The sequence below is a fragment of the Mchenga conophoros genome, linkage group LG3 (assembly GCF_057382185.1).
Source record: "Mchenga conophoros isolate Kocher_MC1m ecotype Shallow Benthic linkage group LG3, M_conophoros_male_GT1.1, whole genome shotgun sequence".
NCBI classification, from domain to species: domain Eukaryota; kingdom Metazoa; phylum Chordata; class Actinopteri; order Cichliformes; family Cichlidae; genus Mchenga; species Mchenga conophoros.
Window position 1 is genome coordinate 78,752,336 of NC_140528.1, and position 25,268 is coordinate 78,777,603.

The following is a 25,268-nucleotide window of genomic DNA, read 5'->3' on the forward strand; positions in this document are numbered from 1 at the left end:
CAAAGCTTTTGATTTATTTTGATGTAGGGTTAGTGTAAGTTTGGAGCGGTCTCAGATAGCTTAAAAAGCTCTACTGTGCTGCTTTTGTTCTCTGCAAAAAGCCGAACAGAAGCCTTTAATTAATGCAGATGAGCTTTTGCTCTTTAGTGACCCTATAGCACAGCAAATGATGTCACTGCTGGACAGCCGTATAAGTCGGTCTGTCTCTTCCTTCCAGTCTCCCTCTCATATTTCACGGTTCCTTCAATTCTTCAAGACTTTTCTCGCTTTCTGTTTCTGTGGCCTGTGTCAGATTGCTGTTTGGTTGCAGCAAGTAGATACTGCTGCCTTGCTCTTAGCTAAATTGAGAGCAGAATACCAATGCAGTGCTACAGTGATTGCAGGAAGCATTTGTCCTTTTGAAATGGAGAGAGTAAGATAGAGGGAGAGAATAGAGATTGAGGTAAGGAGGAGAGAATCAGAACAAGGAATTTGTGGAGAGAGCGATTGCAGTCGTGAGAAATGGAGAAGAGAGCAAGAATGAGGAGCGTAACATGAAGATTTTTTAATTTGCTCAGGCTTAATTTATTTCCAGAGATGTTCTTTGGTTTGAGGACCGTAAATTGGGTCATTATGGCTGACTGCCAGTGCAGCGGTGTATTTACTCCTTTCATCTAACACGTGGGTGGGAATGTAAAGGTCTTTCACTCTCACTTTCAGTCAGTTTTAAGGCCCTTTAGATGTCTGCACTAACAAATCCATGTCTCACTGTGTTAGCTCAGTGGTGAAGGGGCCGTGTCAAAGGAAAGATTTTTTTCCTTTTTTTTCTTGATATTTTAGGGAGCTGCTGTCTGCTCTCCTTAGAGAGGATGAATGTATCAATCCGTGGGAAATTTTTTAATGATAAGACATGGCACTTGCAATACAGTTATTGGTCTAGTTGATCTGTGATGTGCTTTTTGATTATCCTCAGAACATAAAATAACCAGCACAAGATGCCAGCAATGATTCTGCACAATATTAAAACATGTAATATTGCGATCTACATTATTTAAGACAGTTAGTTCATTTCTGTTTTGCATTGGCTGCAAAGAAAACAAAGATAACATTATGGGTGAGGTTTTCCGTTACTGTTTGTCACATAGATATCTGACAAGCAAACCGTTTTAATTATGAAGCTGTTTGTGTTGTTGTAGACCATCTTAACTGTTAAACTTTTTCTCTAAGAATTGCTTCAGCTCTATCGCTATAGTTGTATTAAAGGTTGGGCAGGTTTAGTTCTGCAAAGTATGGTATTTGACAGACCACTAAATTTGGTAAAAGGAATAGAAACTAATTCTGAACTAAAAGAAATATGTTCCTTCACCTGAGACAAAAACAATCAGAAAAATTAGATGAACGCGTCCGATGATTGCGATGTGTCCAGCATTGCCCAGGGGCAGATCATCTCTCATCTATCAGCTATGTAATGCCATGCCATTGACAAGTCAACAAGTCAACACAAGCCAGCTACTCTCCAACCTGTGTTGAAGCTGAAAAGTGCAACTCAAACTGGAGACTGCCTTTAAATAAAAGTTGCACTTTTTGAAACATGTTGGCTGCAGCACTGATGTAGAACTTAAAAGGCAAGGCAAGGCAAGTTTATTTGTATAGCACAATTCAACAACAAGGTGATTCAAAGTGCAAAGTGTGCATGCAAAGTGTGCCATGTTTCCTTTTGTGGTTTGCATTGCACTTTTTCAAGTTGTACTACCAGTTGGCTAGAAGTAAGGGAGTACTTGTAGGCAAACATGAAAAACCTAAGCTAGTTATAACAATCTGCTAACAATTGCAGTAATCACTTTTTTTTTCACTGATTTTGCCTAGCAAGGCTCTTGCTAGGCAAAATCAGTGAAAAAAAAAAAGAACCACTGCCAGCCAGCAGGTGAATACACATTTTTCCCCAGCAACTGGTGATTGTATCCAGTACAGAGAAGAACTCTTGAGCAGTGTCAGAAAGCTCAATGACTGCAATGATATGCAGTGTCATATCTTGTCAAATATTTTGCAAAAATTGATATTTGAATATTCAGTGTTAACACTTTGACACCCTGTAATAATGCAGTGTGAACAAATAAGTGAAAACATTTATTATCCAGGTCTAATTCACTGCGAAAATATTCGTGCCCAGACTTTTGAATCCTTTGATGAATGTTGGTTTAAAGTTCAATCTGTAAAATCTGAAAATGAGATGTGACAGCTGAGGTTTTGTAATCCAGAAAGGTTGTGCCATTTCAATTCCCTTAAGCACAGTATGTTTTATGTTATTCCTCTGCTTTGTAGAGTCTGTATCTCCTGTTGCATTGATTTGAATACCAGTGATCTAACACAGCTCTTAGCTGCCTTCATCTACGTCTGGCACTTTAGTATTTTCACTCATTTGCATGAAAATTGTTCAGGTTAAGGTTGATCAGACAGAATGAGGGATGAAGGTGGACATCATAAAAAAACAGCCTCGTTTTTTTTTTTTAATTGACTTGATGTCAAAGCAAAAATTCACATTTTGCCTCAAAAATGGCTTACTAAATGCTAAATACTAAGGACTGGGCTAACAAACACGCTGAAACATTTCTGTGCTTTATTTGCAGTACATAAAGGACAGAAATATACTGCACTTCCTATAATTGTATTTTATAATTTACCATTGGGGTTGTAATTAAACTGGTTTTAGAATCTGTGCTGACCTTGGCTTTGTTCGTGTGTTGACCTTCAAATGGCGTTGTAGGGCAAAAAAGCTGAGCTCACAGTAATGAGAGGTTAAATTACTTTGTGAAAATGATTGTTGTTCCATTAATTTACACAGCAAAATCTGAAGAGTTTTCAGGTTACCCTGAGACTGGATTTGCTCTTAACTTGAAAGGTGTTTGACATAGAGTGAAAATTGCTAGCTAACTTGACAGACTTAAGCTGTTAGAACTTATAAATCATAGGTGTCAAACTCTGGCCCGTGGGCCAAATTTGGCCCGCAGCCTAATTACATTTGGCCCGCGAAGCCATAACAAATTACTATCAGAGCTGGCCTACTGGTATTATACAGCTAATATATACATTGTTTAGTATTAAGCTTTGCTTGTTCCATATTCAGTTTTTTAGCAAAATGTGTTTGAGTCCATAAGAAAAGATTCATTCTTATATCTGGAGGAATAAATATATTTCAATAAATATTAACGTTAGCCCGCGACTTTGTTCCAGTTTTGAATTTTGGCCCACTGTGTATTTGAGTTTGACACCCCTGTTATAAATGGACCATAGTCAGAACCCTCATTAGAATTCATTGAAAAGGAATGAATTCTGCATGGCATACATTCTTCATAAGATTCTTCCTTCTTGGAACAAACTGGACTTCAGAATAAGATCAAGCCTGTAAATAGTACAGGAATATGGAAATTATTGATCTTTGTTGCAAATGTGCCAGATAGGGGTTCCTCAGATGTCCCACTAATGGAAACACATTGCTTGTTTTTGCAGCAGGTATGTACAGCAGGCTAGATAATGTGACGTGGAATTTTACACTGGCATCCTGAAGCAGTTTTGAATTTTCATGTGGATCCTTGTAGCTCAAATGTTCATGGCCTCCCTACAGTACTGCACTTGAATGCCAGTTAAATATACCAAAGAAGGACTATGTTAACTCTGCTAATGTGCTGCCTCTGTAAGTCAGATTGTGTAGATTAGGCAAAAGTTGGCAAAAGTTTGTTGGTTTCACTGGAGAAGGATGAGATTTTGATGTGAAAATGCTACAAAATTCGGCCATATGTTGTTGTTTTATTAGCCTCTGACAAGAAATGATATTTAACATCACGCAAAATCGGATGTTAGCCGTTTTTGGTAGTCAACTATACACAGCATGTGTATATACCACTCTATGTCCACATGTCTCTATTTGGAAGTGCCAAATAGAAAATTGTTGAAAAACAGCTGCTTAGATTATTACTGCTCTCTGGACTCTAATTTACCTCCATCATCACTTTTTATTATACATGTTGGATTAAAGCAGAAACCTGAGTCTCTGAGAAGCACCACAGTTAACGTGCCTGGACCCTGCATACCCCCATCTTAACGCAAGCTGTGACCTCAGGCGAGCCTCTAGCTGCAGGGTGAGGAAGAGAGAGAGAGAGAGAGAGCTGTGGTTAGGAAGTCAAAGAGTAAGCTTGAAACACACGCTGTCCTTTTTATAGCCCGAGGAGATGTTTTAACACTGTACCATCAGATGTGGTTTTCCCCAACAAGCCAGAATAATCTGCTTTATCAGCTGTTGCAATGAAAGATAAGGAGTCAACATCTCAACGCTGCAACACCCATGAACTTGACATTTTAATTTATCTACCACGTAAACATGTTGTTTTTTGTCTTAAATTACATTCTGAGAAAAAGGTGAAAGTCTTGTACACTGAAAGAAAGGGAAAGCGGCCTGAAAAGTCAAAATAGTTTGACTCAAAACATTTATGAGTTTCTCTAAACTTTTGACTTTACTAAGAAAACATTGTTTGTGATAAAGTCATCAGACCTGTGGTGAAAAGATATCTCTCCATTTATTCATTTCTTTATTTTTTGTACATTGTGCTGTCCTTCCCCTGAGTTTCTTAGTTTCACCAGCTAGACAGCGAGATAACATGCTTCAATAACCAGACTTATTTTCCTTTTTGCGCTGATTTATTGAAGAATGGCCTCTGACCATTGCCTTCTCTTTGACCATCGTAAATCTGAAAGTACAAGATACTGTATTAGCTAACTAACATTGTAAACTAGCTTGTTACACTCTTACTGCAAGCTAACAAGATAAAACTTTCAATGTACAAATTATCGTACCATTTTTACACAAAACAAAAGATGATAATTATTTTACTGTCACTCAGACTTACAGACATATCTTGTCCAAGGCAACAACATTTTAAGGTCCGTATCAGCTTAGAACGATAACATTACGGTATCACTTTCCGCCATCTTTGATTTTTTCACGTTTTCATTTTTTCTTTCCCAAAGTAGTCAAACCCATATTACAAAGCAACCACTAGGGCAGTTTACAACCGTAATATTCAGTTTAAGTTATAAAAGGCAGAACATACATTTTCTTCCCCCTAAAGAAATTTTAAGCTATCAAGAAAAACTCAACAATCGAGATATTGTTACCTATACCTATTAACCTGTGTTTGGTCATTCAAGTATATTTTCAGTGATTGGGTGAAAACGGTCAGTGATGTTACTTCAAAGGCAAAACAGAGTGTATCCGTACATACATAAAGTGAGTGTGTATCCATACAACCAGTGTGAATAAGACCAATTAAAACATGTACATCCACTCAAGATTTACTAACAGTCAATTTGGAGGAGCACTACTCAGAATAGTATATGCACAATGCCATTATTTAAAGGTTTTCCCCTACTTCTATACTTTTTCGGACAATTATTTGGTGTAACCTAACGTAAAAACTAAATATGTGAATATTGTGAAGTGAAACAACAAAGCCTTTTCACTTTGCTCATATATGACACAGACATGTATGGTTAATGTTATTCTGAATATCTTTTCTGTACCACTGTAACAATATTAAGCCCAATCAATGTCGGTATGACTAGTGATAATGACCAAAAAATACACATCTAACCTGTAATTTTTGTCGTTTAGGATCGACATTTAAGGTACGTAGGATATATATATATTGGTGTGTTTGATCAATAATTCTATATTCCAGTTGTATTACATATTATATTGTACTGCATTCAGATCTCACACCATTCTATATGCTGTATACAATACAGGAAGGATTAATTAAAAAAATCACAGTTAAGAGCTGAGCATGTTTAGACCTTGAATTCTAAGGTAAAAGTTGTGTTTGGATGGTGACACAATGAGCCTGGAGCAAAGAGCAGAGGACATGAAAGAGAGTCATACATCATGGTGATAATTGTGCCTCCCACTGGCACACACAGAGGGATGAGGGGGAGTGAGTGTGGTTGGGATGGTGGGGGCTCACTGACTGATAATTGATATCCCAATTATCTTGTCCTGTATACATAAATAAGTATAGTGCTAATGAGAGGGCTGTACCCTGTAAGGTCGCTTGAAGAGGTTCCATAGATAACCTTATCAGGTACATGTCTAGCTGTAACAACAGAGGCTGACTAAACTTAGGCCTACACCAAACCAACAAGACTGATAAGGTGAAATGAAGCAGTACATGCTTCAAGTCTCCACTGGATTTGATTGCTGAGATTTTGTTGGTGTTTATCAAAGCTGCTCTGTTGCCTCTCTGCTGTTTCTGCTGCTGCTGTGCACTGTCGGGACAAGGTCTTTGCAGAGCAGCAGTCGCTATGATTGTATCTGACTTCCTCCCCTCCACTTTGTAATTTTACTTTGTCTTGTTATTGCGATATGGACAGGTTAGATTCTAGAAATACTTTCATGTATTTTATATTGAGTTGTATTGCTTTTAGATTTAGTAAAACAAAGTTTCCTAATTACAGTGTCAATTTTCCAAAATGGCTGCAATTTCAGAAGAAGATTGTTAATGTGGACTTATTTAAAAATATCTGATAAATTGACCTGTCATTCCAGGGTCCCAAGACTTATTTTCAAATTGATAGAGCTATGGTGAATCTTTTGGCCATGCGGAGGCCAAAATAACAAGCAAACAAATTTATCTGGGAAATATAATAAAGATGACCAAATTACAATTAACGAATCAAATTATAAAACCTTACCTTCATGAAAAGGAGAAAGGAAGGTAAATCAAATGGTAATCTACCATTACAAATTCCTAAAAAATAATGGCTCTACTAACCGGATGGGAAAAACATGCAAAGGACTCAAGAATGTCTTGAGACATTTTAGGGTTTTTTTTCCCTTGCAAGCTTGTAGAGTCTACATACTTGTGCCTTTTTTCTGCACAAAAGCAGACCACAAACACATTGTGTAGACTTCTGTGGTGGAAAGAATTTATGAGCTGTTTTCTGATTGGTTACTAAAACTATTGAAACATGAAACATGATGTGGGACAGGTGTGGGCTCAGGGGGGATTCTAGGATCAGAGCTTTGGGGGTGCTGAGCACCCAGAGAGCTGCCCATCCAGGCAAGGTAAACTTTACTCATCACCATGAGACTTCTTCCCCGTCTGTCAGTCCCTGCATCCTTAAATGTCTCCAGTTGTCCCAAGTTCCCTCTGACTGTCTCCTTGGTGCATTTAAACCCCTGTTCCTCCCTGTCCTCATCGTCTGTTGTCTTCATTTCCATTATCAGTCATCATAATTTTACCCTCTCTGTGCAAGTCTGCAAATTTCTTTATTAAATCATAAGATTCTTAAATTCATAAAGTCTCTCTGTGCCTGGGTCCTCGTCACAAAACATGACATCACTGTTTTGTACATTTTAACACAATTTAATCTCCACATTTGTGAAAGAAAAGCAAAACACTTTTTTTGAAAAGTCTGTAACAAAAACATCAAATCTGATAAAGGTTATTTAAATGCTGCCAAAGAAGAATGGATTGGAATTTGAAAAAAAAAATACATATCCTAACCTTAATTACTGCAGGAGAATAATGAATGATGCTCATAGTGAGTAAAAAGTAAACTGAGTGCATTTTTTGGACAGAGATTCACTTTTAAAGTGTATGTATAATACAATACAGACACATAAAAATACACTCCAACAATAGAAGAGTCCTTGAAATGTACAAAATATTATTAAAAAATTGAAAAATGGAGACACCTTGGCCTTTGGTACAATGTATACAATGTATGAAAAGATCTTTACTGCCGATACTAATATGGCTCTGCAGATTTTTCCTTTTCTTTTAACCTATGTCGCCTCACCTTGAGGTTGGTAAATCTATCACATTTTGGTGGTCAAGTCTCTCAAGCATCTCTTTCTGACATCACAGCCAGGTGCTGGAGTCTGCTTTGACCCATGGTCCTTCTCAGCCAGGTATGGAGCTGACTCAAAACACTAAAAGACCTTTCACAGCTACAGCTGCTAACTGGGTTTGTTAGGGCAACCTGAATAATAGTTTTCAGTGTGGGGAAGATCTGATTATCCAGAAGATTGTACAATGTTAACATATCTGGGATGGCACCAGCCTCTCTCTTGAGCTTCAAAAAGTTTTTGGCAACCGTGACTTCCTCTGACTGAAGTTCAATATGGTAATGCAGTGCCAGGGCTGACAACCCAGTTTGTTTTGCAGATGCTGTATAGCAGCTTTGACCAAACAGCTTTAACTATTTCCTGTCTGTTTTCTTACCTGGTTCTTCCTGATCTTGTACTTTGTCCTCATGTTCCCCTCTTTCCTCTCTCCCTCTTTGGACTGACAATCATACACAAATAGATTGTATTCAATTAGATTAAAAAACACACTATTAAGAGCACTAATAAAAGTCGTCTCTCATTGTACTTTCAACCAAAAGGCAAATAACCAAACGACATGTACATCTAATAAAAGATATAAATATTGAAACACTGATCCAACATTATCCTTTATTGATGGATCATTTGTTCTTACACTTTTACCTGAATGTGGCTCCTTTTTTTGAAAAAAACTTCCTCATATCCATTATGAACCTGGCTGTCTCTCTGCACACACACACACACACACACACACACACACACACACACACACACACACACACCAGGAGTTATAAGGTTAATGGGCATCCAGTCAGTTAGCTAGTTGGTACCTCAGGTTCAATATCGGCACATGCACATATGACAAAATAACCAGTTTCTCTCATTACATTTCAAACAGGACAGTGGTAACAACAGTAGGCTACGGACAATGTTAAGTTTTAGATTTTAAATAGGCTGTATACATTTCAATGGGAGCAACAGGACGGTCAAATATCGCTGATTTTACTACAGAGCAGGACAGATTGTAGGGTAGCAAACATCGTCGGGAAACACGTTTTCAACCCGGCAGGTTACCTGGATGTAATGTTTTTCAGCTAAAAAGAAACATGGTCTGACTGCTACCTAACTATATAAAGGGTAACTGAAGGTTAAATGCAGCTAATATGTCCTGTTTTAAGCCAGGCACTTCCACCTCTGCTCCGCTGTGTCTCAGCCACCATCGCTCTGGCAGCAACGCAGCAAGAGCCAGGGTAGGGGAGAGCCAAGCTGGAACAAACCATTTTGGGAGGGGGGGTTATCTATACTTGTGTTGTTAAAATGTTATGTCTCAAACAAGTACAGTACTGTATGCTTTTTATATTTTAGAATGCTGAAGCTGTATGGGCTACTACTAATTGCTGATCCACCATGGTGCATGGTCTTTGTAGCGAATGCAAATCTAAAACAAACTAAAATTTGTTGCATCCAACTAGAAAAACATGGCAAAAGATAATAAATACAGTTTTTACCATGTAGTAATACATACTAATTAAGCATTCAACTAATTCTAAAGAAGCTGTCGCTCAATTATCATGGGTTGTGTGCAGATAGAGAGTATAGTTCACTGGATGCTTCATGTGCTAAGGAAATTGCATTTGCAGTTTGGGGCACCTCATCATCTTCCAGAAGATAGACAGAAGATGATCGAGTACAGCTTCTGTATATGCTGCACTTCGGTGTGTTTTTAGTGCACAGTAATTCCATCTACATTTGATAATTGAAAGCGGACTACAAAATGGCAAAAAAACCCCAAAAAACAATAAGATGTAGTACATACTGGATGTTCCAAACAGACCTACAACCTGATTATGCAACCTTTGACTGCAGGTATATGTGAAATCACATGTCACATTTTGAGTAAAGCCATGATGATGCTAATAAAATGAAGTATTCCAGTTGAACAATTTCAGTCACTGTGTAGAAAAATACAAGAAAACTATTATTTTGTCTTTATTTCTCCCCCATGCCTAATAATTGCTATATGAACAGAAATCTTGCCATCTTGCTTTCTTTACTGCCACATCCACCCGTGTAACCGTGCTTTTTTTCGGTCTCTGCTACTCATCCACATGTTTTTTTTCAACACTCAACTGTGTAAAACCATTTTCCTGGTTGAGCAATCCCAAGTTCAAAGGATACATGCTCCTGGGCCTGTATTCTTTGGTTGATAGATTCCCAGCTTCCTTGAATGGACAGCAAAGCAAAATTTCCCTATTTAGGCATAAGGTCCTAATATAGCTCACTTCCTTTTACTTTGAAGGATGTTGCTTATCTCAGTCTCTCTTGCCACGGTCTCTTCTTACATTTTGCTTTCATGTTTTATTTTTCCTTTTTGAGCAAAGGACCATCATATATCAGTCTGCAGTCCAATAACTGATTCTGATCCAGTGTTTAATTTGTCTTTGGTGATTAAAAATGAGAAAAAAAGGAAAATGTAGTAACAATTGCTCCAGATGAGAGATTTCCTTAAATCCCTAATCCCCTAATTCCTTCCATTTTGCGCACCGTATGAATTCCCTTATGCAGATTGCCTCTGCTTGCAGAAGCAAAAAAGCAAGCATTAAGCAAGCAAGCTGGATTAAAGTGTGAGGTTAGGTTGCCTGACTCAAAGGAGTCAGTGAGTGTTGTGCACACGCAGCTCATGTTTGTTTTGACTTGTATGATGCAGTGGGGTGGTAGATGTATATGGGGTGGGTGCAATCAGGCGAATGGTTTTCAGGGAGGATGCCACTCTGATGTTTCCAGCCCACTTTTTTCTTTGCCCTTTTCCCAGTGATCCTCTACTGGTTTGAAGGTCCCTGCCAGTATGATTGTCCATCACATGCAATTAAAGCTTGCTCTCTACCCCAGCTGTCACTGTGCGAGTACAAAATTGAGTGGGAAGTCGGGCTCACACACCCTTGTCACCTGTCACTTGCTATCCATCCCCATTATCACAGAACTGTAGAACCCAAACAAAACAAAACAAAAAAAATGTCTCTGTGAAGGTAACCTTTGCTTTTGGCTTACTGCAATAAACAATTGTTTAGTGCACTGAGTTTCCACATGTGATATACAAACATGATGTACATCATTTAGAAATAAAACAGCCATAATATGCAAAACTTTATTTGATTTTAAATTGTGTTTATATCGGGTCAAATTGAGCATTATTCACTGTGCAGTACATTCAGGCTGCTTCTCTAACACAACAACAAAGCAAATCAATAACTTGTTTTACTGTGTTGATTATCCAGTATTGTTATCCTAATGTACTCATATCAATTGCTTTAAATTTCATAAGCATAGATTTTTGAGTACTTGGGGCAAAGCTTTATGCAATTAGGCTTGATTTTCTTTCTTTTTTTCCAGCTTTAAGGTCTCCTGTCTTTGTGTAAACTGTTAATTAACAGCTTCCCAGAGGCTGAAGAATCTAGAAAAGAAGTACCTGCATCCACTCAGTCAGATATGTTGTGTCTCTGCAATTTGTCATTTGTAAACTTAGGGATGGGCGATATAAACGATATACGATAGAAACGATATAAATTTGGCCAACGATAGAGATTTTGACTATATCGCTCTATCGCGATAGCGCATGTTGATGATGTCATCAAGCTGCGCCTGTTTTGGTCGAAAGCATCGCAGCGGCTAAAACCATTATCATCTGCCAATTATGGCGGGCTACAGTCATAGCAAAGAGATGAAGCACTTTTGAAATATGGGGAAAGCCAAAAACTGCGCTTCCTCCACTTAACGTAACATTGATTCATTAATGTTGAATTCTCTCGCAGCTGTTCTGTTCCCTTGTTGTTGCAGTATATTAATAACTAACCTCGTATTGTGGATGAATAATCTCAGTTGTTCTCCTGACTGAAGTTTGGCCTGTTTATAGCATCCTGCTATGCGATTGCATTTGTCTCTAACCACCAGAATCCCTCACGTTAACTTTTATCGAGTGGAAAAAATGTTGGCTCATCCGTTCATCCTCCAGCTTCACTGTGCTAATGTTATGCTAACATAGCTGTGTCGCTAGCAATCACGTAGCACAACATTATATACCAGGCAGTCCATCTTCAGTAACCCTGCAAATGCCACTGCTGTTTAGTTTTCTGTCTTCATTTATGTTCGAAGTGGTACCAGAGCTGTGCGTTTTAATTAGTTTCAAAAATCTCTCAGTCAGAACATGGTATGAAATGTTTAGGTGGAAACTAGCGAGCTAACTTCCTGTTAACTTCTAACTCCGTTAAATTTAATAAATTCTGTTTTCATGGATGCATGGATGTAAAACTTAATTGTTACACCCGATAAAGCAGCAACGCTGATGATTTAATTAAAGATGAAAGAATTTAGACCGTTTTTAACGGCTTCAAATTATATCCCGATATGAATTTTAGGCCCTATCGCCCAGCCCTATGTAATCTGAAAGATACTGTTTGCCAACTTAAAATACATTTTTTCTTTCCTTTCTCTTTTTTATAGTAGTAGGAATGAATGCATGTATTAGTTGCGTTGTGGTACTAGTTTTACAAGTATTACAGTAATTTAAGACTTCAAATAGTTTTTTCTAAAATATAAGCTATATATCTTAATATGCCACTGTGATTATTTGCTGCTGTTGACTTCACACTCAGCAATAACAGGAGTGCAATACAACAAAGTAATTATCAATTTAAAGCTCTCTTCATATAATTTTGATCTGAAAATGGAACAAGGATTCAAAACCACGTATTTAATAATTTGGAAGACAGGATCATTTACATGAAAAATTTACATTTGCAATAATTGATTCCTTTTAATTTCAGGTCATATTTAGTATTGAGTTAAACTCGAGTAATATTGTTTATTACAACTTTATTTGATAGATTTTGGTCATGGAATCAAAGAACGCCATAGGCCATTGATAGTGAATAATTTCTGTCTCATATCCACTTCTACTGTTGATAATTTTGACTTTATATCATTAACTTGATGTTCATATGAGTTATAGTTTGTCCTTTCAATATTTATTACTGTCCAGAACCACTTCAGCACTATCTTGTATTCTAATACAGTTGCTGATTCCACTCTCTATGCATTTTACTTCTTCCAGTTTTTACACTGGAAGAAGAAGATTCACGTTTTTCCCCCCATCAAATTCCCCACCAAGAGAAGTACACACTTACCTGTCACACTTACCTACACATAATCATCATATATTTTCCATTAATGTTTCATTAAATCATTTATCAACATTCATTTCTGGTCCTTTCTGAAAGGACTTTGTTGTGTTCATCGTTCTTGTTATTGTGGCACAGCAGCTTGATGTATTGTCAGGTTGTGCTTTCTTGGGGTCCACCGCACTAAAAACTTAAGAAACCAAACACAAGCTTGATTTATTGTACTCATGTGTTGAACGATCAAGAGAGAGACTAAAAAAAATACTGATAAAGCTGAATACTCATAGTCTCAGTCAGCCGCCTTTGTTTTGTAACCTTAGGCTGCTGGTGAAAATAATTTTGCACTGTGTTGTCGCTGATAAGAAATCCTTTCAACTACATGTATCAGATGACCCCCTGTGGCTCTGTCCTGGACATCTTGTTTGTGCATTCAGTCAGAAACATGGTGAGGCAGGGAAGGCTTTGGGAAAATGGCCATGGTAAAAAGGGTGTGAAAGTATAGATGAGTGTTTGGACCAAAGCAAGACTCAGAAGACTTTCCTGTTAACAGAGACCATGGGCTCCCCTTTACTATTCCCCCACTCCCCCACCCCCTTTGAACTCCAATCAAACACCTGCCAGTTGGTCTTATAATAAACCCTGTAATCTCCCTTCTAAACAAGCCAAAGAATATGACAATATTGATATAAGTGGGACAGAAAGTTCTGATGCTATCTCATAGCCACAACTGAGCATGTGAGTGTAAATACAGGTGCAAATTACCCTGCACTGCACACACACATGTGAAATAGAGGCCTTGATCACAACACATGGGACCTCAATTGGCCTTTTGAGACCACCTAAATGAACTAAGGTGCCATCAGTTTGGATTTCTGCATAAGTAGGGTGACATTCGTGATTACTTTATAGATCTCTTGTGATCTGGACCAGGTCTATGACATTTATTTATTAATTTAGCCTTCCAAACAGACGGGACCGCCTATGGAGTTAATACAGCTCCGGCAACACCAAATTACTCGGAAATGAAGTCTGATTGCTGATGTGCCTGCTGCTGTAATGCCGTCACTCAAGTTGCAAGCTGTTGTTACCTGTGGCTCATCAGCACAGAATCAGACTTCATAACACAGAGAATAAAACTTGACTTTTTTAAATTCTATTTTAAGCTTCTTTCAGTTTGACACGAGGAGCGTTTAATAGAATAATTGTGCTTACTGAGGAACTGTGATAGTATGATAAAATTGTTCTGGTTCTAGAACAGCACATGAATTATAAATCTAAAAATCCTTGCACAAAATTGAATTTTGCTTTTGTCTTTGCAGCAACTTGACGAGTCTGGCTTACTTCCTGAACGTTGAAGGCTACAGGGCAGTGCTTAACTGACACAGTGATAAAAAACATGAACAAGCTTGAGCATACTGTCCTAGCAACACAAAATGTATTTTACTTGAAGGTTTATTAATTACAAAACACAGAAAAGGATACAAGGGTTAAGTTGAGTCTGTATCCATGACCTTTTAGCTGTAATTAGAATGACACGTTGACTACTTGGCTGCTTGTTGGACAGAAATATGCTTTAAGACAGTATGTTGGTGGTAGAGTCATTTTAAGATTTAAGAATGGGCTTATGTTTCTGATGAATTACCTGAGGTGATATTTGTCAAGGAAAGTGGAACAGCTTGAGGCTCACATTGTCGATGCCGTGGGGTAGCACACTATCTTTCCAGCATGTGTGTCTATGGAGATGCAGAAAACTGAGGATATATGTGGAGAGTGCGGCTCTCAGTTTGAAGCCTTTAGTGTGAATTCTGCGTTGTGGCTGACAGATGGCATGAAAATAATAACAAAATAAAAGGGACAGCAAAGGTGCAGAAGGAGTGTCTCCCTGTGTTGTTTTACTCCTCTGCCTATGTATTAGGGCTGCCACGATTAGTCGACTAGTCACGATTACGTCGACTATCAAAATTGTCGACGACTGATTTAATAGTCGACGCGTCGTTTGAAGCTTTGTAAGATCACAAAAGACGCAGGAATAAGTAGCAGGATTTAAGAGTGTAATAACAGACTGAAGCAGAAGATGGCAGCACGGCATATACAAGGATGCCAGCTGCTGTTAAACCCCGAAGACGAAGAAGAAGAAGAAGCAGCTGTGTCCCAAAATTCATAGCGCAGGACAGCTCAGTTTCCAACAATGGCGGCAGCTAGTTAGTATTAATATTAGTCTTATTATTCTTTCTGGGTCACAAAATAAACGTTTAACATATTTTCAGGCGAGAATGTAGCTGTGTAAACTTCAAATATCTGCTCAGTTTATCAAGACACCACATATGTTCAAAAGCGCTCCGACGTTTTCGGAGACGTCTGTTACCCACTAGCTCAATAGCTAGCCGGGGGCTAGGTCACTAGAGCCCGTGAGAACACCGGACACCCGGCAAATCGTTTTCAAACCCACCGCCGTCTTTTGCTACTCAGGTTAAACATATATAAGTCACTTAGATAACTTAAAAATGTTATTGTTTGGCTTTTTTCAGTATTTTATTTGTTCCTGAGTAAATCTGTTTGGCTGAGATTAAAGTTATAGTTTTTACACAGCTGAATAAACATCAAGCAGACAACTGATTATCAGAAGTGTGAGATGCTCAAGAATATACTCCGGTGTCCCGTTATATTTTAGATTGTTGGGTCTAAACTCAGACCCCGCTGTATCCAGGACTTATTCCCATGAAAGAAAAGCAAGGCAACAGTGTTCGATCGATTTCTTGCGCAAGGGAGGCCTCTCGTCTGTGACCAGCACGTTGAAATGACCACGCTGGTGGCCTCCTCTCGCCGCCTTTTATTGACAAACTTCAAACAATAGTTTACAAAACACCTCCCCTTGCAACCCCCTTTGGTTACAAAGACAAGGCACTGTATGTAAGTGTGTGTGTGTGGGTGTTATGTGAGAATGTGTGTGTGTGTGTGTGTGTGTGTGTGTGTGTGTGTGTGTGTGTGTGTGTGTGTGTGTTTGATCAAAGGGTCATAAAACCTAAAAGCAGGAACAACATCCTTGGTCATAAAGAGGGTAGTCTTCCCCCACACCCAATGTATGGTTTACCAAAGATAACACAGTGAAACCATACAAAGGGTAGGAAGCTCTACCAAACATCAAACAGATCTTCAAGTTAGGATGTATCTACAATAAAACCTCCCCCAGCACAGAGTGGCTGGAGAGGTGGTCAGGATCAAAGGAATGGCTTTGATCCTACTGCTTAAACTAAGACTATACAAATTTAAGAAACACAATGGCGACATTCAACAATTAGACTTAACATTTCCCTCCTTTTTGTCATTGTATACTTAAATTTCAACTTATGCACCCTTTGTTTGACAGTGTCAGTGTAGATTTCATTCATGCACAGTAAACTACATCCTATACATAAGCAAATCAGTATCAACAGTTCAAAAACAGGAATTAATATTTTCAAAAGAAGATGCCACCAAGGACCAGACGGTAACCAAGCTATCCAGCCTTGTGGCGGATCTACTCCTGTCGTGCAATTCATTATGTATTTCTTCAAGTACACAACTGAATGTCAAAGGTCAAACAAGAAGAATCATCATTCTCAAAAATCATATGTCTCTACAATCCAACTGTATACAGACATAGGTATTTAAACGCATCAGTTGACTTTATTGTTTGTCCATGTGGCTCTCAGCTAACTTCAAAGCTGCAGCAAGTCAACACCCTTCTTTATTGACTCCTATCAACCCCCCAAATCTTCTCACTGTAGGCATCCTGTGGGGGTTAGAGTCAACTTGTGAATTATCTGCATTTACAACTCTTCTCCTGTCCTGTTGTCACCACAGAAAAAGCTTTGTAAAGGAAATTGGATCCAGCTGTTTTGATCTTCTTGGCTCAAAACCTCAAGTGTTCATGATGTAAATGTAGACAAAAGGCTTCTCTGTTTACATCCTTCTTGCAGAAGACAAAAGAATAAGTGATGTTACCATGTTCCATGGTTAATCTCCAACTTGGGCTAATCCATTGTCCTTCGTACACATAGGCAATTGGCCTGTTTCCAGTTCGTTTAACTGTATAATGTCCTGCAACAAGTCATATTCTTTGAGTCAGACGAGCAGGTCTGTCTCACCAGAGCAGTTCACCTTCCCAGCTACTGGTGAATCAACCTTCCATTCAGGTTATGAGGAATTGGAAAGTTGAAAAGTTGGCAGTGTTCCTGGATGTGTTGCTAAAGCAACCAAACAAACTGCCTCGCTCTCAGTGATGCTATAGGGCCACAGTCCAGAAGAATGTGTAGCCAGTGGCATCACAAGCATAACCATTGGTCTCATTCTTTATGTGAGCGGTTGTGTTCTTAAACTGCCACCAGTAGTTGTTGAAAACCCATGCGGGTACTGGGTGTGATTTGCTCTGTCCCAATGCGCTCCTGTCATCCCACTCAGGGTCCACAGGCACAAGAAGATGCACAGCACATTCCCAGCCATTCTGATGAGTACCTGTGGCTCAGTTGGTTTCTTCACCGGATTGAGACGAGGGGCCCTGGAGGCTTTCCCCCCCCTTTGTTCCCGGTCTTCCTGCCACTTACTCCGAGCTGGCCTGGATGTGTGTCACCTTCTTGCAGTGCGCTTGATATATCCAAGTGTTCCTTCCGGCAATCTTCACTGCTGTGGTCGTCGTCAGCAGCATCCGATATGGACCTTCCCACCATGGACTGGACCAGCACTTCCTCTCCATGGCCTTATCATCATCCAATCTCCAGACTTCAGGCTCTGCTCCTGCGAAGAAACAGAATCATCTGGCAGATCATTTGTTCTCATGACTACTTTACTTTTAAACATTTTCAAGCATCTAATCTGCTAATATGCTCTCTCTTCTGCTTTTCTATCATCACTACAGAAGACTGGAACTCTAAATGCTCTAACATGTGTAATCTCAAAGAGTCAGACCATTCTCTGTTGGAGTAATCCTCATGTACTTATTCTATACAGTCTAACCATGTCCTGCCTGTCTTCCTAAATCTTAACTTTACTGTCTGCAAAAGTTTTTTTTTTAAAGTATTTAATAATCCTAGAGTGAGTATAACGACTGCTCATCTCCCTCCTGTTTGAGACATGGCATAGCCAATGGCTCAAAATAGCAGCAGTCTTATACAAATTATTAGGCAGTACTGGTTTATCACACAGATAAAAAAATCATCCTGCAAGCTTGCTCCCTCTGTAAGTCACAACTATTGTCCTGCAGTAGGTGAGTGGGCGTGCATGTCTGCTGATGCTGTATTTCTAAAATGTTAACACCATGTTTAACTACAGCTGCCTCTTTTGCGATCTTATCTGCAAAATCTTTTCCTAATGTAACTGGATCTTTCCCTCACATGTGTGCTGCACATTTACAAACGGCAATTCCACTGGTTAATAACACTGCCTCCAGCAGATTTTGCAAGAGTTTGGTGTGTTCTGCAGGTTTCCCTGTAGAGGTTGTCACACCTCGTCTCACTCACTGCACTACAAAGAAATGTACAGTAGCAAATGTATACTGCCTATCAGTGTATATTGTCTCTCTACAGCTTTACACGCTTCCGTTAAAGCTAGCATCTCTGCTGCTCAAGCAAATATGAAACATGCTAGTTGTCCTACATAGATAACTCTCTCTCACTGTCTGCTACAGTAAAACCTGTTCTAGTCTGTCCCTCTGCTGTTATAAAACTCAAACCATCAGCAAACCAAACCTTTCCCTCAACGAGTGGCACATCTATTAAGTCATCCCTCAGCTTACACGTCTTCTCCTCGCGCTCTCTACACTCATGAGAAGTGCCCTCCTCCGTTGGCAAAAAGGGTTGGACAGATTCAGAATTCTGCACCACTTTATGGTAATATGTGTGGTTGTGAGAGTAACAGTAACATTAAAGACAAGTGTCTTGTAGGTGACAGAAATGTAAGTTTAGTCTGCAATAGTAAACATCTACCTCGTGTGGAACTAACAATTGCAAAAGGTGAAATAAACTATTGAAACATTGTACAGCTTAAGCTGCTGCACATACTGATCTCACGCATGGAGGTAAAGCACGAGCAACTAGAGCTAATCTTTTAGGATAGTAAGTTACTGGCTTCACTTGTGGAAAAAGTGCTGTTAGTTATTTTACAGTCACCTTGCATTTGTGCTGTTCACAGAACCACAAGTCCATCGCTGGACCTCCTCTGCGCTGTCACTTTTTGGAGCTTGGCACGCTCCCTCAGGTTCCATTTTGTGGGCGATCCTCTCAGTCACTCCTTCTCATCATGGCATCTCACGACATCTACAAATTGAAAAAATGACACTCCTCTCGCCACACGGCTTTCGCCATGTGTCAACTCCCCAATGAGACATGTACAAGAATGTTGCACAGTCTCCCTAAAACAATCTCCAGGGTTTGTCCCTTGGAGCAGCTTCACTCCAAGCTGTAACCCTGTGTAAAAACATTAATCAGCACTTAAATGTTCAGCTTGTTTAACTCCCAGCTCCTGTATCACAGAAGACAAAGTCTTAAATTTAAAACAACTTCACATTCGCAACCAACTGTAGATCATAAGAGTAATAAAGTATTCAGCATCACAGAGACAAGTATCATTGCAGGTTTATTCTAAACTCATTAAACTCCTACGTTTTCCCATAATTTATTCCAAATTATTTAACATCTCAATGTTATTCCACATTGTAATCAGTGAACTTCACTTATAGGCCATCAAAGCCTCATCTGAACATGGATGCACCACTTGCATAGGTTTAATACTTGTAAATAAACAGCTAATCACACAAATCACTGCAACAATAATAGAAAACATTGTTTAATATTAATTCTGGACCCCACCTCTTGACGCATGGACACTTCTCATGCGTCAACTCACCAAACCTGGATCCCTGTCTTAAAAACTGGCTCCACCAGGAGCCTGCATACTCACCATCATGGCCTGGAAAACAAGATCTGGAAGTAAAATCAAACTTCACACTTATAAACAAGTATATCACAAGGGTAACAAGCATTCAGCATCAGCAAGACAAGTGTCATGTGCAGGTTTTCTCAAATCATTAAATCACTATTGTTACCATAATTCGCCTCAAACATGGATCATCCCATGTGCTCAGTTAACATTAATGTAATCGGTGACTTCTCTTAAGCAAAGTCACTCCACTCATATATTTATTATGGGTCCAAAAGTGGCCAGCAAATGAGCCCATAATAAACTATTCCATAAATATCGTAATCTCTTATTTGTTTTACTCATGTCACTTGTCCGCTTCTGCTGAATGCTACATGCACTCTTAAAGAAAACAAAACCTGTAATAAAGAAACAAACATCCACCAGTTGTTCTGCTAAAAACCACATCATCAAATCACATGAAAAACTGCAATGCTGTAAGAAAAAATGCAAATGTTAGCGCTGCGCAGGTGTGTACACACTTTCTCACAGTAACTTCTGTGAGTACCACAAGCCCATGAATAACACACCTCTGATAGATTCACAAACATAAAAATGGCATTTAAAAGGTTAAACCATCACGCAACCTCAGATGTTGCTATCATCTTTCTGCTCCTGTAACAGAGACACACACAGAGATACATCCACACCTTTGTCAAGTGGGGGTTGACTTCACACAATGGTGTTAAGTCAGTCAGTCAGTTCCCCATTTATTTTAAAATTCTTACTCATTCACTCAGTGATTCCTTCTTTTGCTAATTGTGGAAATTAACGTCGCATTCGTTTCCACGCTCAGCAAAACAACGTCATTTCAAAAAGAAAAATAATTTAGACTGGATTTCCTCGTTGAATCCTTTTGGACAGGAATTTGTTTCCTGATTGTCCCAAATAAGAGCCCATTTTAATTTTGGAGAAGCTCACTTTGCAACAGTTTTCTCGACGACGCTTCGATTCTAATCGTGCAGATCTGCTCAACAGAGATCATCAAACAAAACTTTCAGTGCACCATGAAAGTAACAAAATAAAAGAAAGAAAATAAAAGAAATCAAAGAAAATAAAGGAAAGATAGGCCTTGTTTAAATCATGACACGTGTTCTTCATGCCAGGGGGATAAATCGTAACAAAAGACAAATCAAACAGCCAGTTTAATCTCAAACATTCATCCAATCAGCCATACACACAACATACAGCATAACCCTGTTGTCTTAGCACATAATAAGTTTTAGTTCTCATGTAACTAAATGTGTGCCATGGTAAAACTTCTTCACACACCAGAAACTCACAATCAGCTCACTCAACTCACTCATTTAAGACCTCTCATCAGCATTCTGTTTTCTCCTCTATAATGCAACCATCTGTCCTCCTATAATATTCAGTCCACTAGTCTATGTATCACTTTCATCTTACTAGTGACTTGGACAAGATGACAAACAGAATCTCATGCTTAAGATGCTGTCTGGTCTCATGAGTATCATTGTATGTGTATATGCATGTAGGGTTAGTATGGTTAATGCATTTTCAGTATGTTTTTGTGTTCATCTCTCATCACACTTCCATTATTCTCATCACTGCTTAAAACAACACACATCTCTCTGTTTTTTTTCTTTAACTGTACTTTTCTCCAAAACAGAAAATAGCATTACAGCTGTTTCAGACTGAGAAACACCAAACACTCTTCGTGCTATCATTCATCCACACAACTATTTTATTTCTTTTTGTCCACTGGGCAGGTGACATGCAGAATCACGTCTGCCCCAGCTGGATACCTTTCACACACACCATGACGTCAGACACACTCACACTCGCGGAATTGATCAGGAGAAAAACTTTCTTCATCTTCACACTCTGTTACAGAAACACCATATGTTTTGTTTTTTTTTTTTTGTTTTTTTTTTGTGTTGTGTCAGGGATGGATATGTAGTTGTAACGTTTGTGTTCACTAACTTTACTTTCTGTTTCCTACCCTGCCAAGTCTGTCTTGGACTCAATGCTGCTCCTAATATGCCTTTAATCTCTCCTCCACTTCTGCTCTCTCACGCTCTTCTCTGACTCTACTTTCTGCTAACATTCTTGCTCTTCCTAATGCTTTTCTACGGTGTTGTTCTAGAGTAGTTGCAGTGGATTGAGCTGTAGTTTCATCCTCAGGTTTCACAACTACTTCTTGCAATATTGCTCTTTTAACATTCTGTGCTTCTCTCCTCTTCTGAGCCTGCTCCAGCCACAACTTAGCAACTGCTAACTGCAATTCCTTCCTCTGCTTCGCTTTACCTGTTTTACCTGCTACACTTACAGCTATTCTTTCTACCAGCATTTTACACTGAACTTCCACTAATGTCCCTTCAAATCCACATTTCTTATACCAACAACCTACATACTGCGTGCTGCCTGGTAAAACTTTCTGCATAAATTTTACATCTCCTTCTAAGGCAGACTTACACATTTTATTCTCCATTACAAGACAACAATCAGCCACACTCACGCAGACCACGTCTGGCCCGCACACACACAACATAGGCCTATCGCTTGCGTCTGCACGCACAGCTAGCGCTCTCTGTTGAAAACTCTCAAACGCCCCATATGGCGGAGAATTCAACCTTCGGACACTCTCCAACGCCCCAAATGGCGGAGATTCCGGACTCTGAACCTAGGTTCTCTCCACGCCCCAAATGGCGGAGAACTCTCTACGCCCCAAACGGCGGAGAAGCCTGCGTCTCTCTCACGCGGCTAGCGCGCTCCCGGACTCACGTTTAACGCACAGCCCGTAGCCGCTCTCTATTGTTTTGGGTCCACGTGCGCTCTCGTGACCAGCGCTCCCCGGGACTCAAACGTTTCACGCAGAATCACGGTGACGCGTATCTAGGATCCCACATTCATTCACACGGTTATAGAGACGCTCTCTAAGGCCTTCTGTACTCACTGTTTGTTTACGTTCATGGGAAGAGTCTCTGGATCCCGTCAATCGTCATCCATCCCGAGGGGAGGTCAGGCGCAAACTTCCCGGCCTGGTGGCAAGCCAAAAACACCAGGACTTTACGTCAATCATCCCAGACGTTGCGGTGGCGTCCTCTCCCTCTCCTCGGTGGATGCAATGTATTAGGCTCCGGCTCCGAAGGACCAAAAGATGTTGGGTCTAAACTCAGACCCCGCTGTATCCAGGACTTATTCCCATGAAAGAAAAGCAAGGCAACAGTGTTCGATCGATTTCTTGCGCAAGGGAGGCCTCTCGTCTGTGACCAGCACGTTGAAATGACCACGCTGGTGGCCTCCTCTCGCCGCCTTTTATTGACAAACTTCAAACAATAGTTTACAAAACACCTCCCCTTGCAACCCCCTTTGGTTACAAAGACAAGGCACTGTATGTAAGTGTGTGTGTGTGGGTGTTATGTGAGAATGTGTGTGTGTGTGTGTGTGTGTGTGTGTGTGTGTGTGTGTGTGTGTGTGTGTGTGTGTGTGTTTGATCAAAGGGTCATAAAACCTAAAAGCAGGAACAACATCCTTGGTCATAAAGAGGGTAGTCTTCCCCCACACCCAATGTATGGTTTACCAAAGATAACACAGTGAAACCATACAAAGGGTAGGAAGCTCTACCAAACATCAAACAGATCTTCAAGTTAGGATGTATCTACAATAAAACCTCCCCCAGCACAGAGTGGCTGGAGAGGTGGTCAGGATCAAAGGAATGGCTTTGATCCTACTGCTTAAACTAAGACTATACAAATTTAAGAAACACAATGGCGACATTCAACAATTAGACTTAACATAGATAGCAAGGAGTTTATTAAACTTCACCAAAACAATCTGCAAATTTAATTAAAATTTAATAAACTATCATCTTGTCTTTATTTTTAGTTAGCACATACCTGAAACACTTAAAGCTGTAAGCTAATGATAGTTATATAAGAGCAGATGCATGCTGGTGCAATAAGCTGTACGTTTTACGTCGCAAAAATAATCGGTGACTAGTCGACTATCAAAACAATCGTTTGTGGCAGCCCTAGTCTGTATATCTATATGATGTAACTGATTTTGTATCATACAAGCGTGGACCGTGATGATGATTCTCAGTTTCATCAGCAACAACAGATAATGTAGGCAGGAAAACAGAATTTGTGATTTGAAGCAGTCACCACAACACAGCACCACATTTCTTCACAGACATCTTTTTTTCAGCAAAAGGACTTAATCACACATTTCCCTAAACACACAAATACATTGACACACGCAGCTCACAAGCTGAGCAGGGAAGGTAAATATTGACTCAGTCTTCTCATTAAAAGACTTTTGACTATCAAAGCCTGAAAGGGCATGTACTGCAGTACTCATTTCAACTTGTAGAATACAGGGGCAATGTATGCTGGTGATAATGGCCACCCTTTATCTTTTCCCCTCTCCTGTGGATAGGCCTATTGCCAAGGGATAAGTTAGACCAGTGTTTTGAATCAGATTGGAGGTCATCCCGGATTACACAGCTTCACTGTAAATGCAGAGAACATAGTTCATGTGAAAATAGGGTTAATCTTGTTATTGCTAGGGATTCATGCCAAGTTTATACAATGGGCACAGCTTCTAGTCCAATTTTCCCTGCCAGCTGTTGTCTCTGTATTCCACTAAGCCACTAAGTTTTTTTTCTGTCTTTTTTCTTTTTTTGAATTGTCATTACAGCTGAGATTTACAATAAACATAATGCCTTCCCCTAATGCTTGTTGCTTAGCTTTGGTTTAATTTAGGTCCTCCGTGGTAACAAAGTCAATCAAAGTCACCAATTCCAATCATGAAATATTGTAAAAGTGAGACATTATATAGGAACTGTGTAAGGAGAGTGTAAGGAGACAAGGCATAGAAAACCTGACAGTCCCAAAGAGAATATAGTGACTCAGAAGTGTATTGTTCAGCTGTCTGATCAAGCTTAAAAATGCTATTACCTTATTGTCACTGGAGCTGTTCTTCCTTGTTTAACTCCAGAAGATGCGTTGACCTTTTCAGCACTTTACCACATCAGGTCTATTACGCACCAGCAGTTCACCTCTCGCTTTTCCTTACAGGACGATAATACCAGTCCCCCCTTTTATTGTGATGAAAAAGCAGAGCTGGCTTCAGTCCCTGTGCTCATGGAGTTCTCAGACGCAGAAGCAACCACTAGGAATGGTGCTTGTGTGTGACTGAATATCAATAAATCGAGACAAATACATTTTTTTGTATTCAAATAGAAAAAAATATCAACTTGTACAGACAAAAGAGTGGATTATATCTCAGGCGGACCTTTGGTTTTGGTTACATGATCCATC

The 25,268-nt window shown here is 39.5% G+C and overlaps 1 protein-coding gene and 1 long non-coding RNA gene across 7 annotated transcripts in view; one reads left to right on the plus strand and one right to left on the minus strand.

Moving 5' to 3' along the window:
* Positions 1-25,268, plus strand: part of nrxn2b (neurexin 2b) — a 707,860-nt gene that overhangs the window by 72,840 nt on the left and 609,752 nt on the right. The window lies entirely within an intron of this gene.
* On the minus strand, positions 15,781-23,736 carry LOC146580655 (uncharacterized). The gene is made up of 2 exons (XR_014891296.1): positions 22,901-23,736; positions 15,781-19,322 (listed from the first exon to the last, which is right to left on the minus strand). It is a non-coding gene; the product is annotated as an uncharacterized LOC146580655 (long non-coding RNA).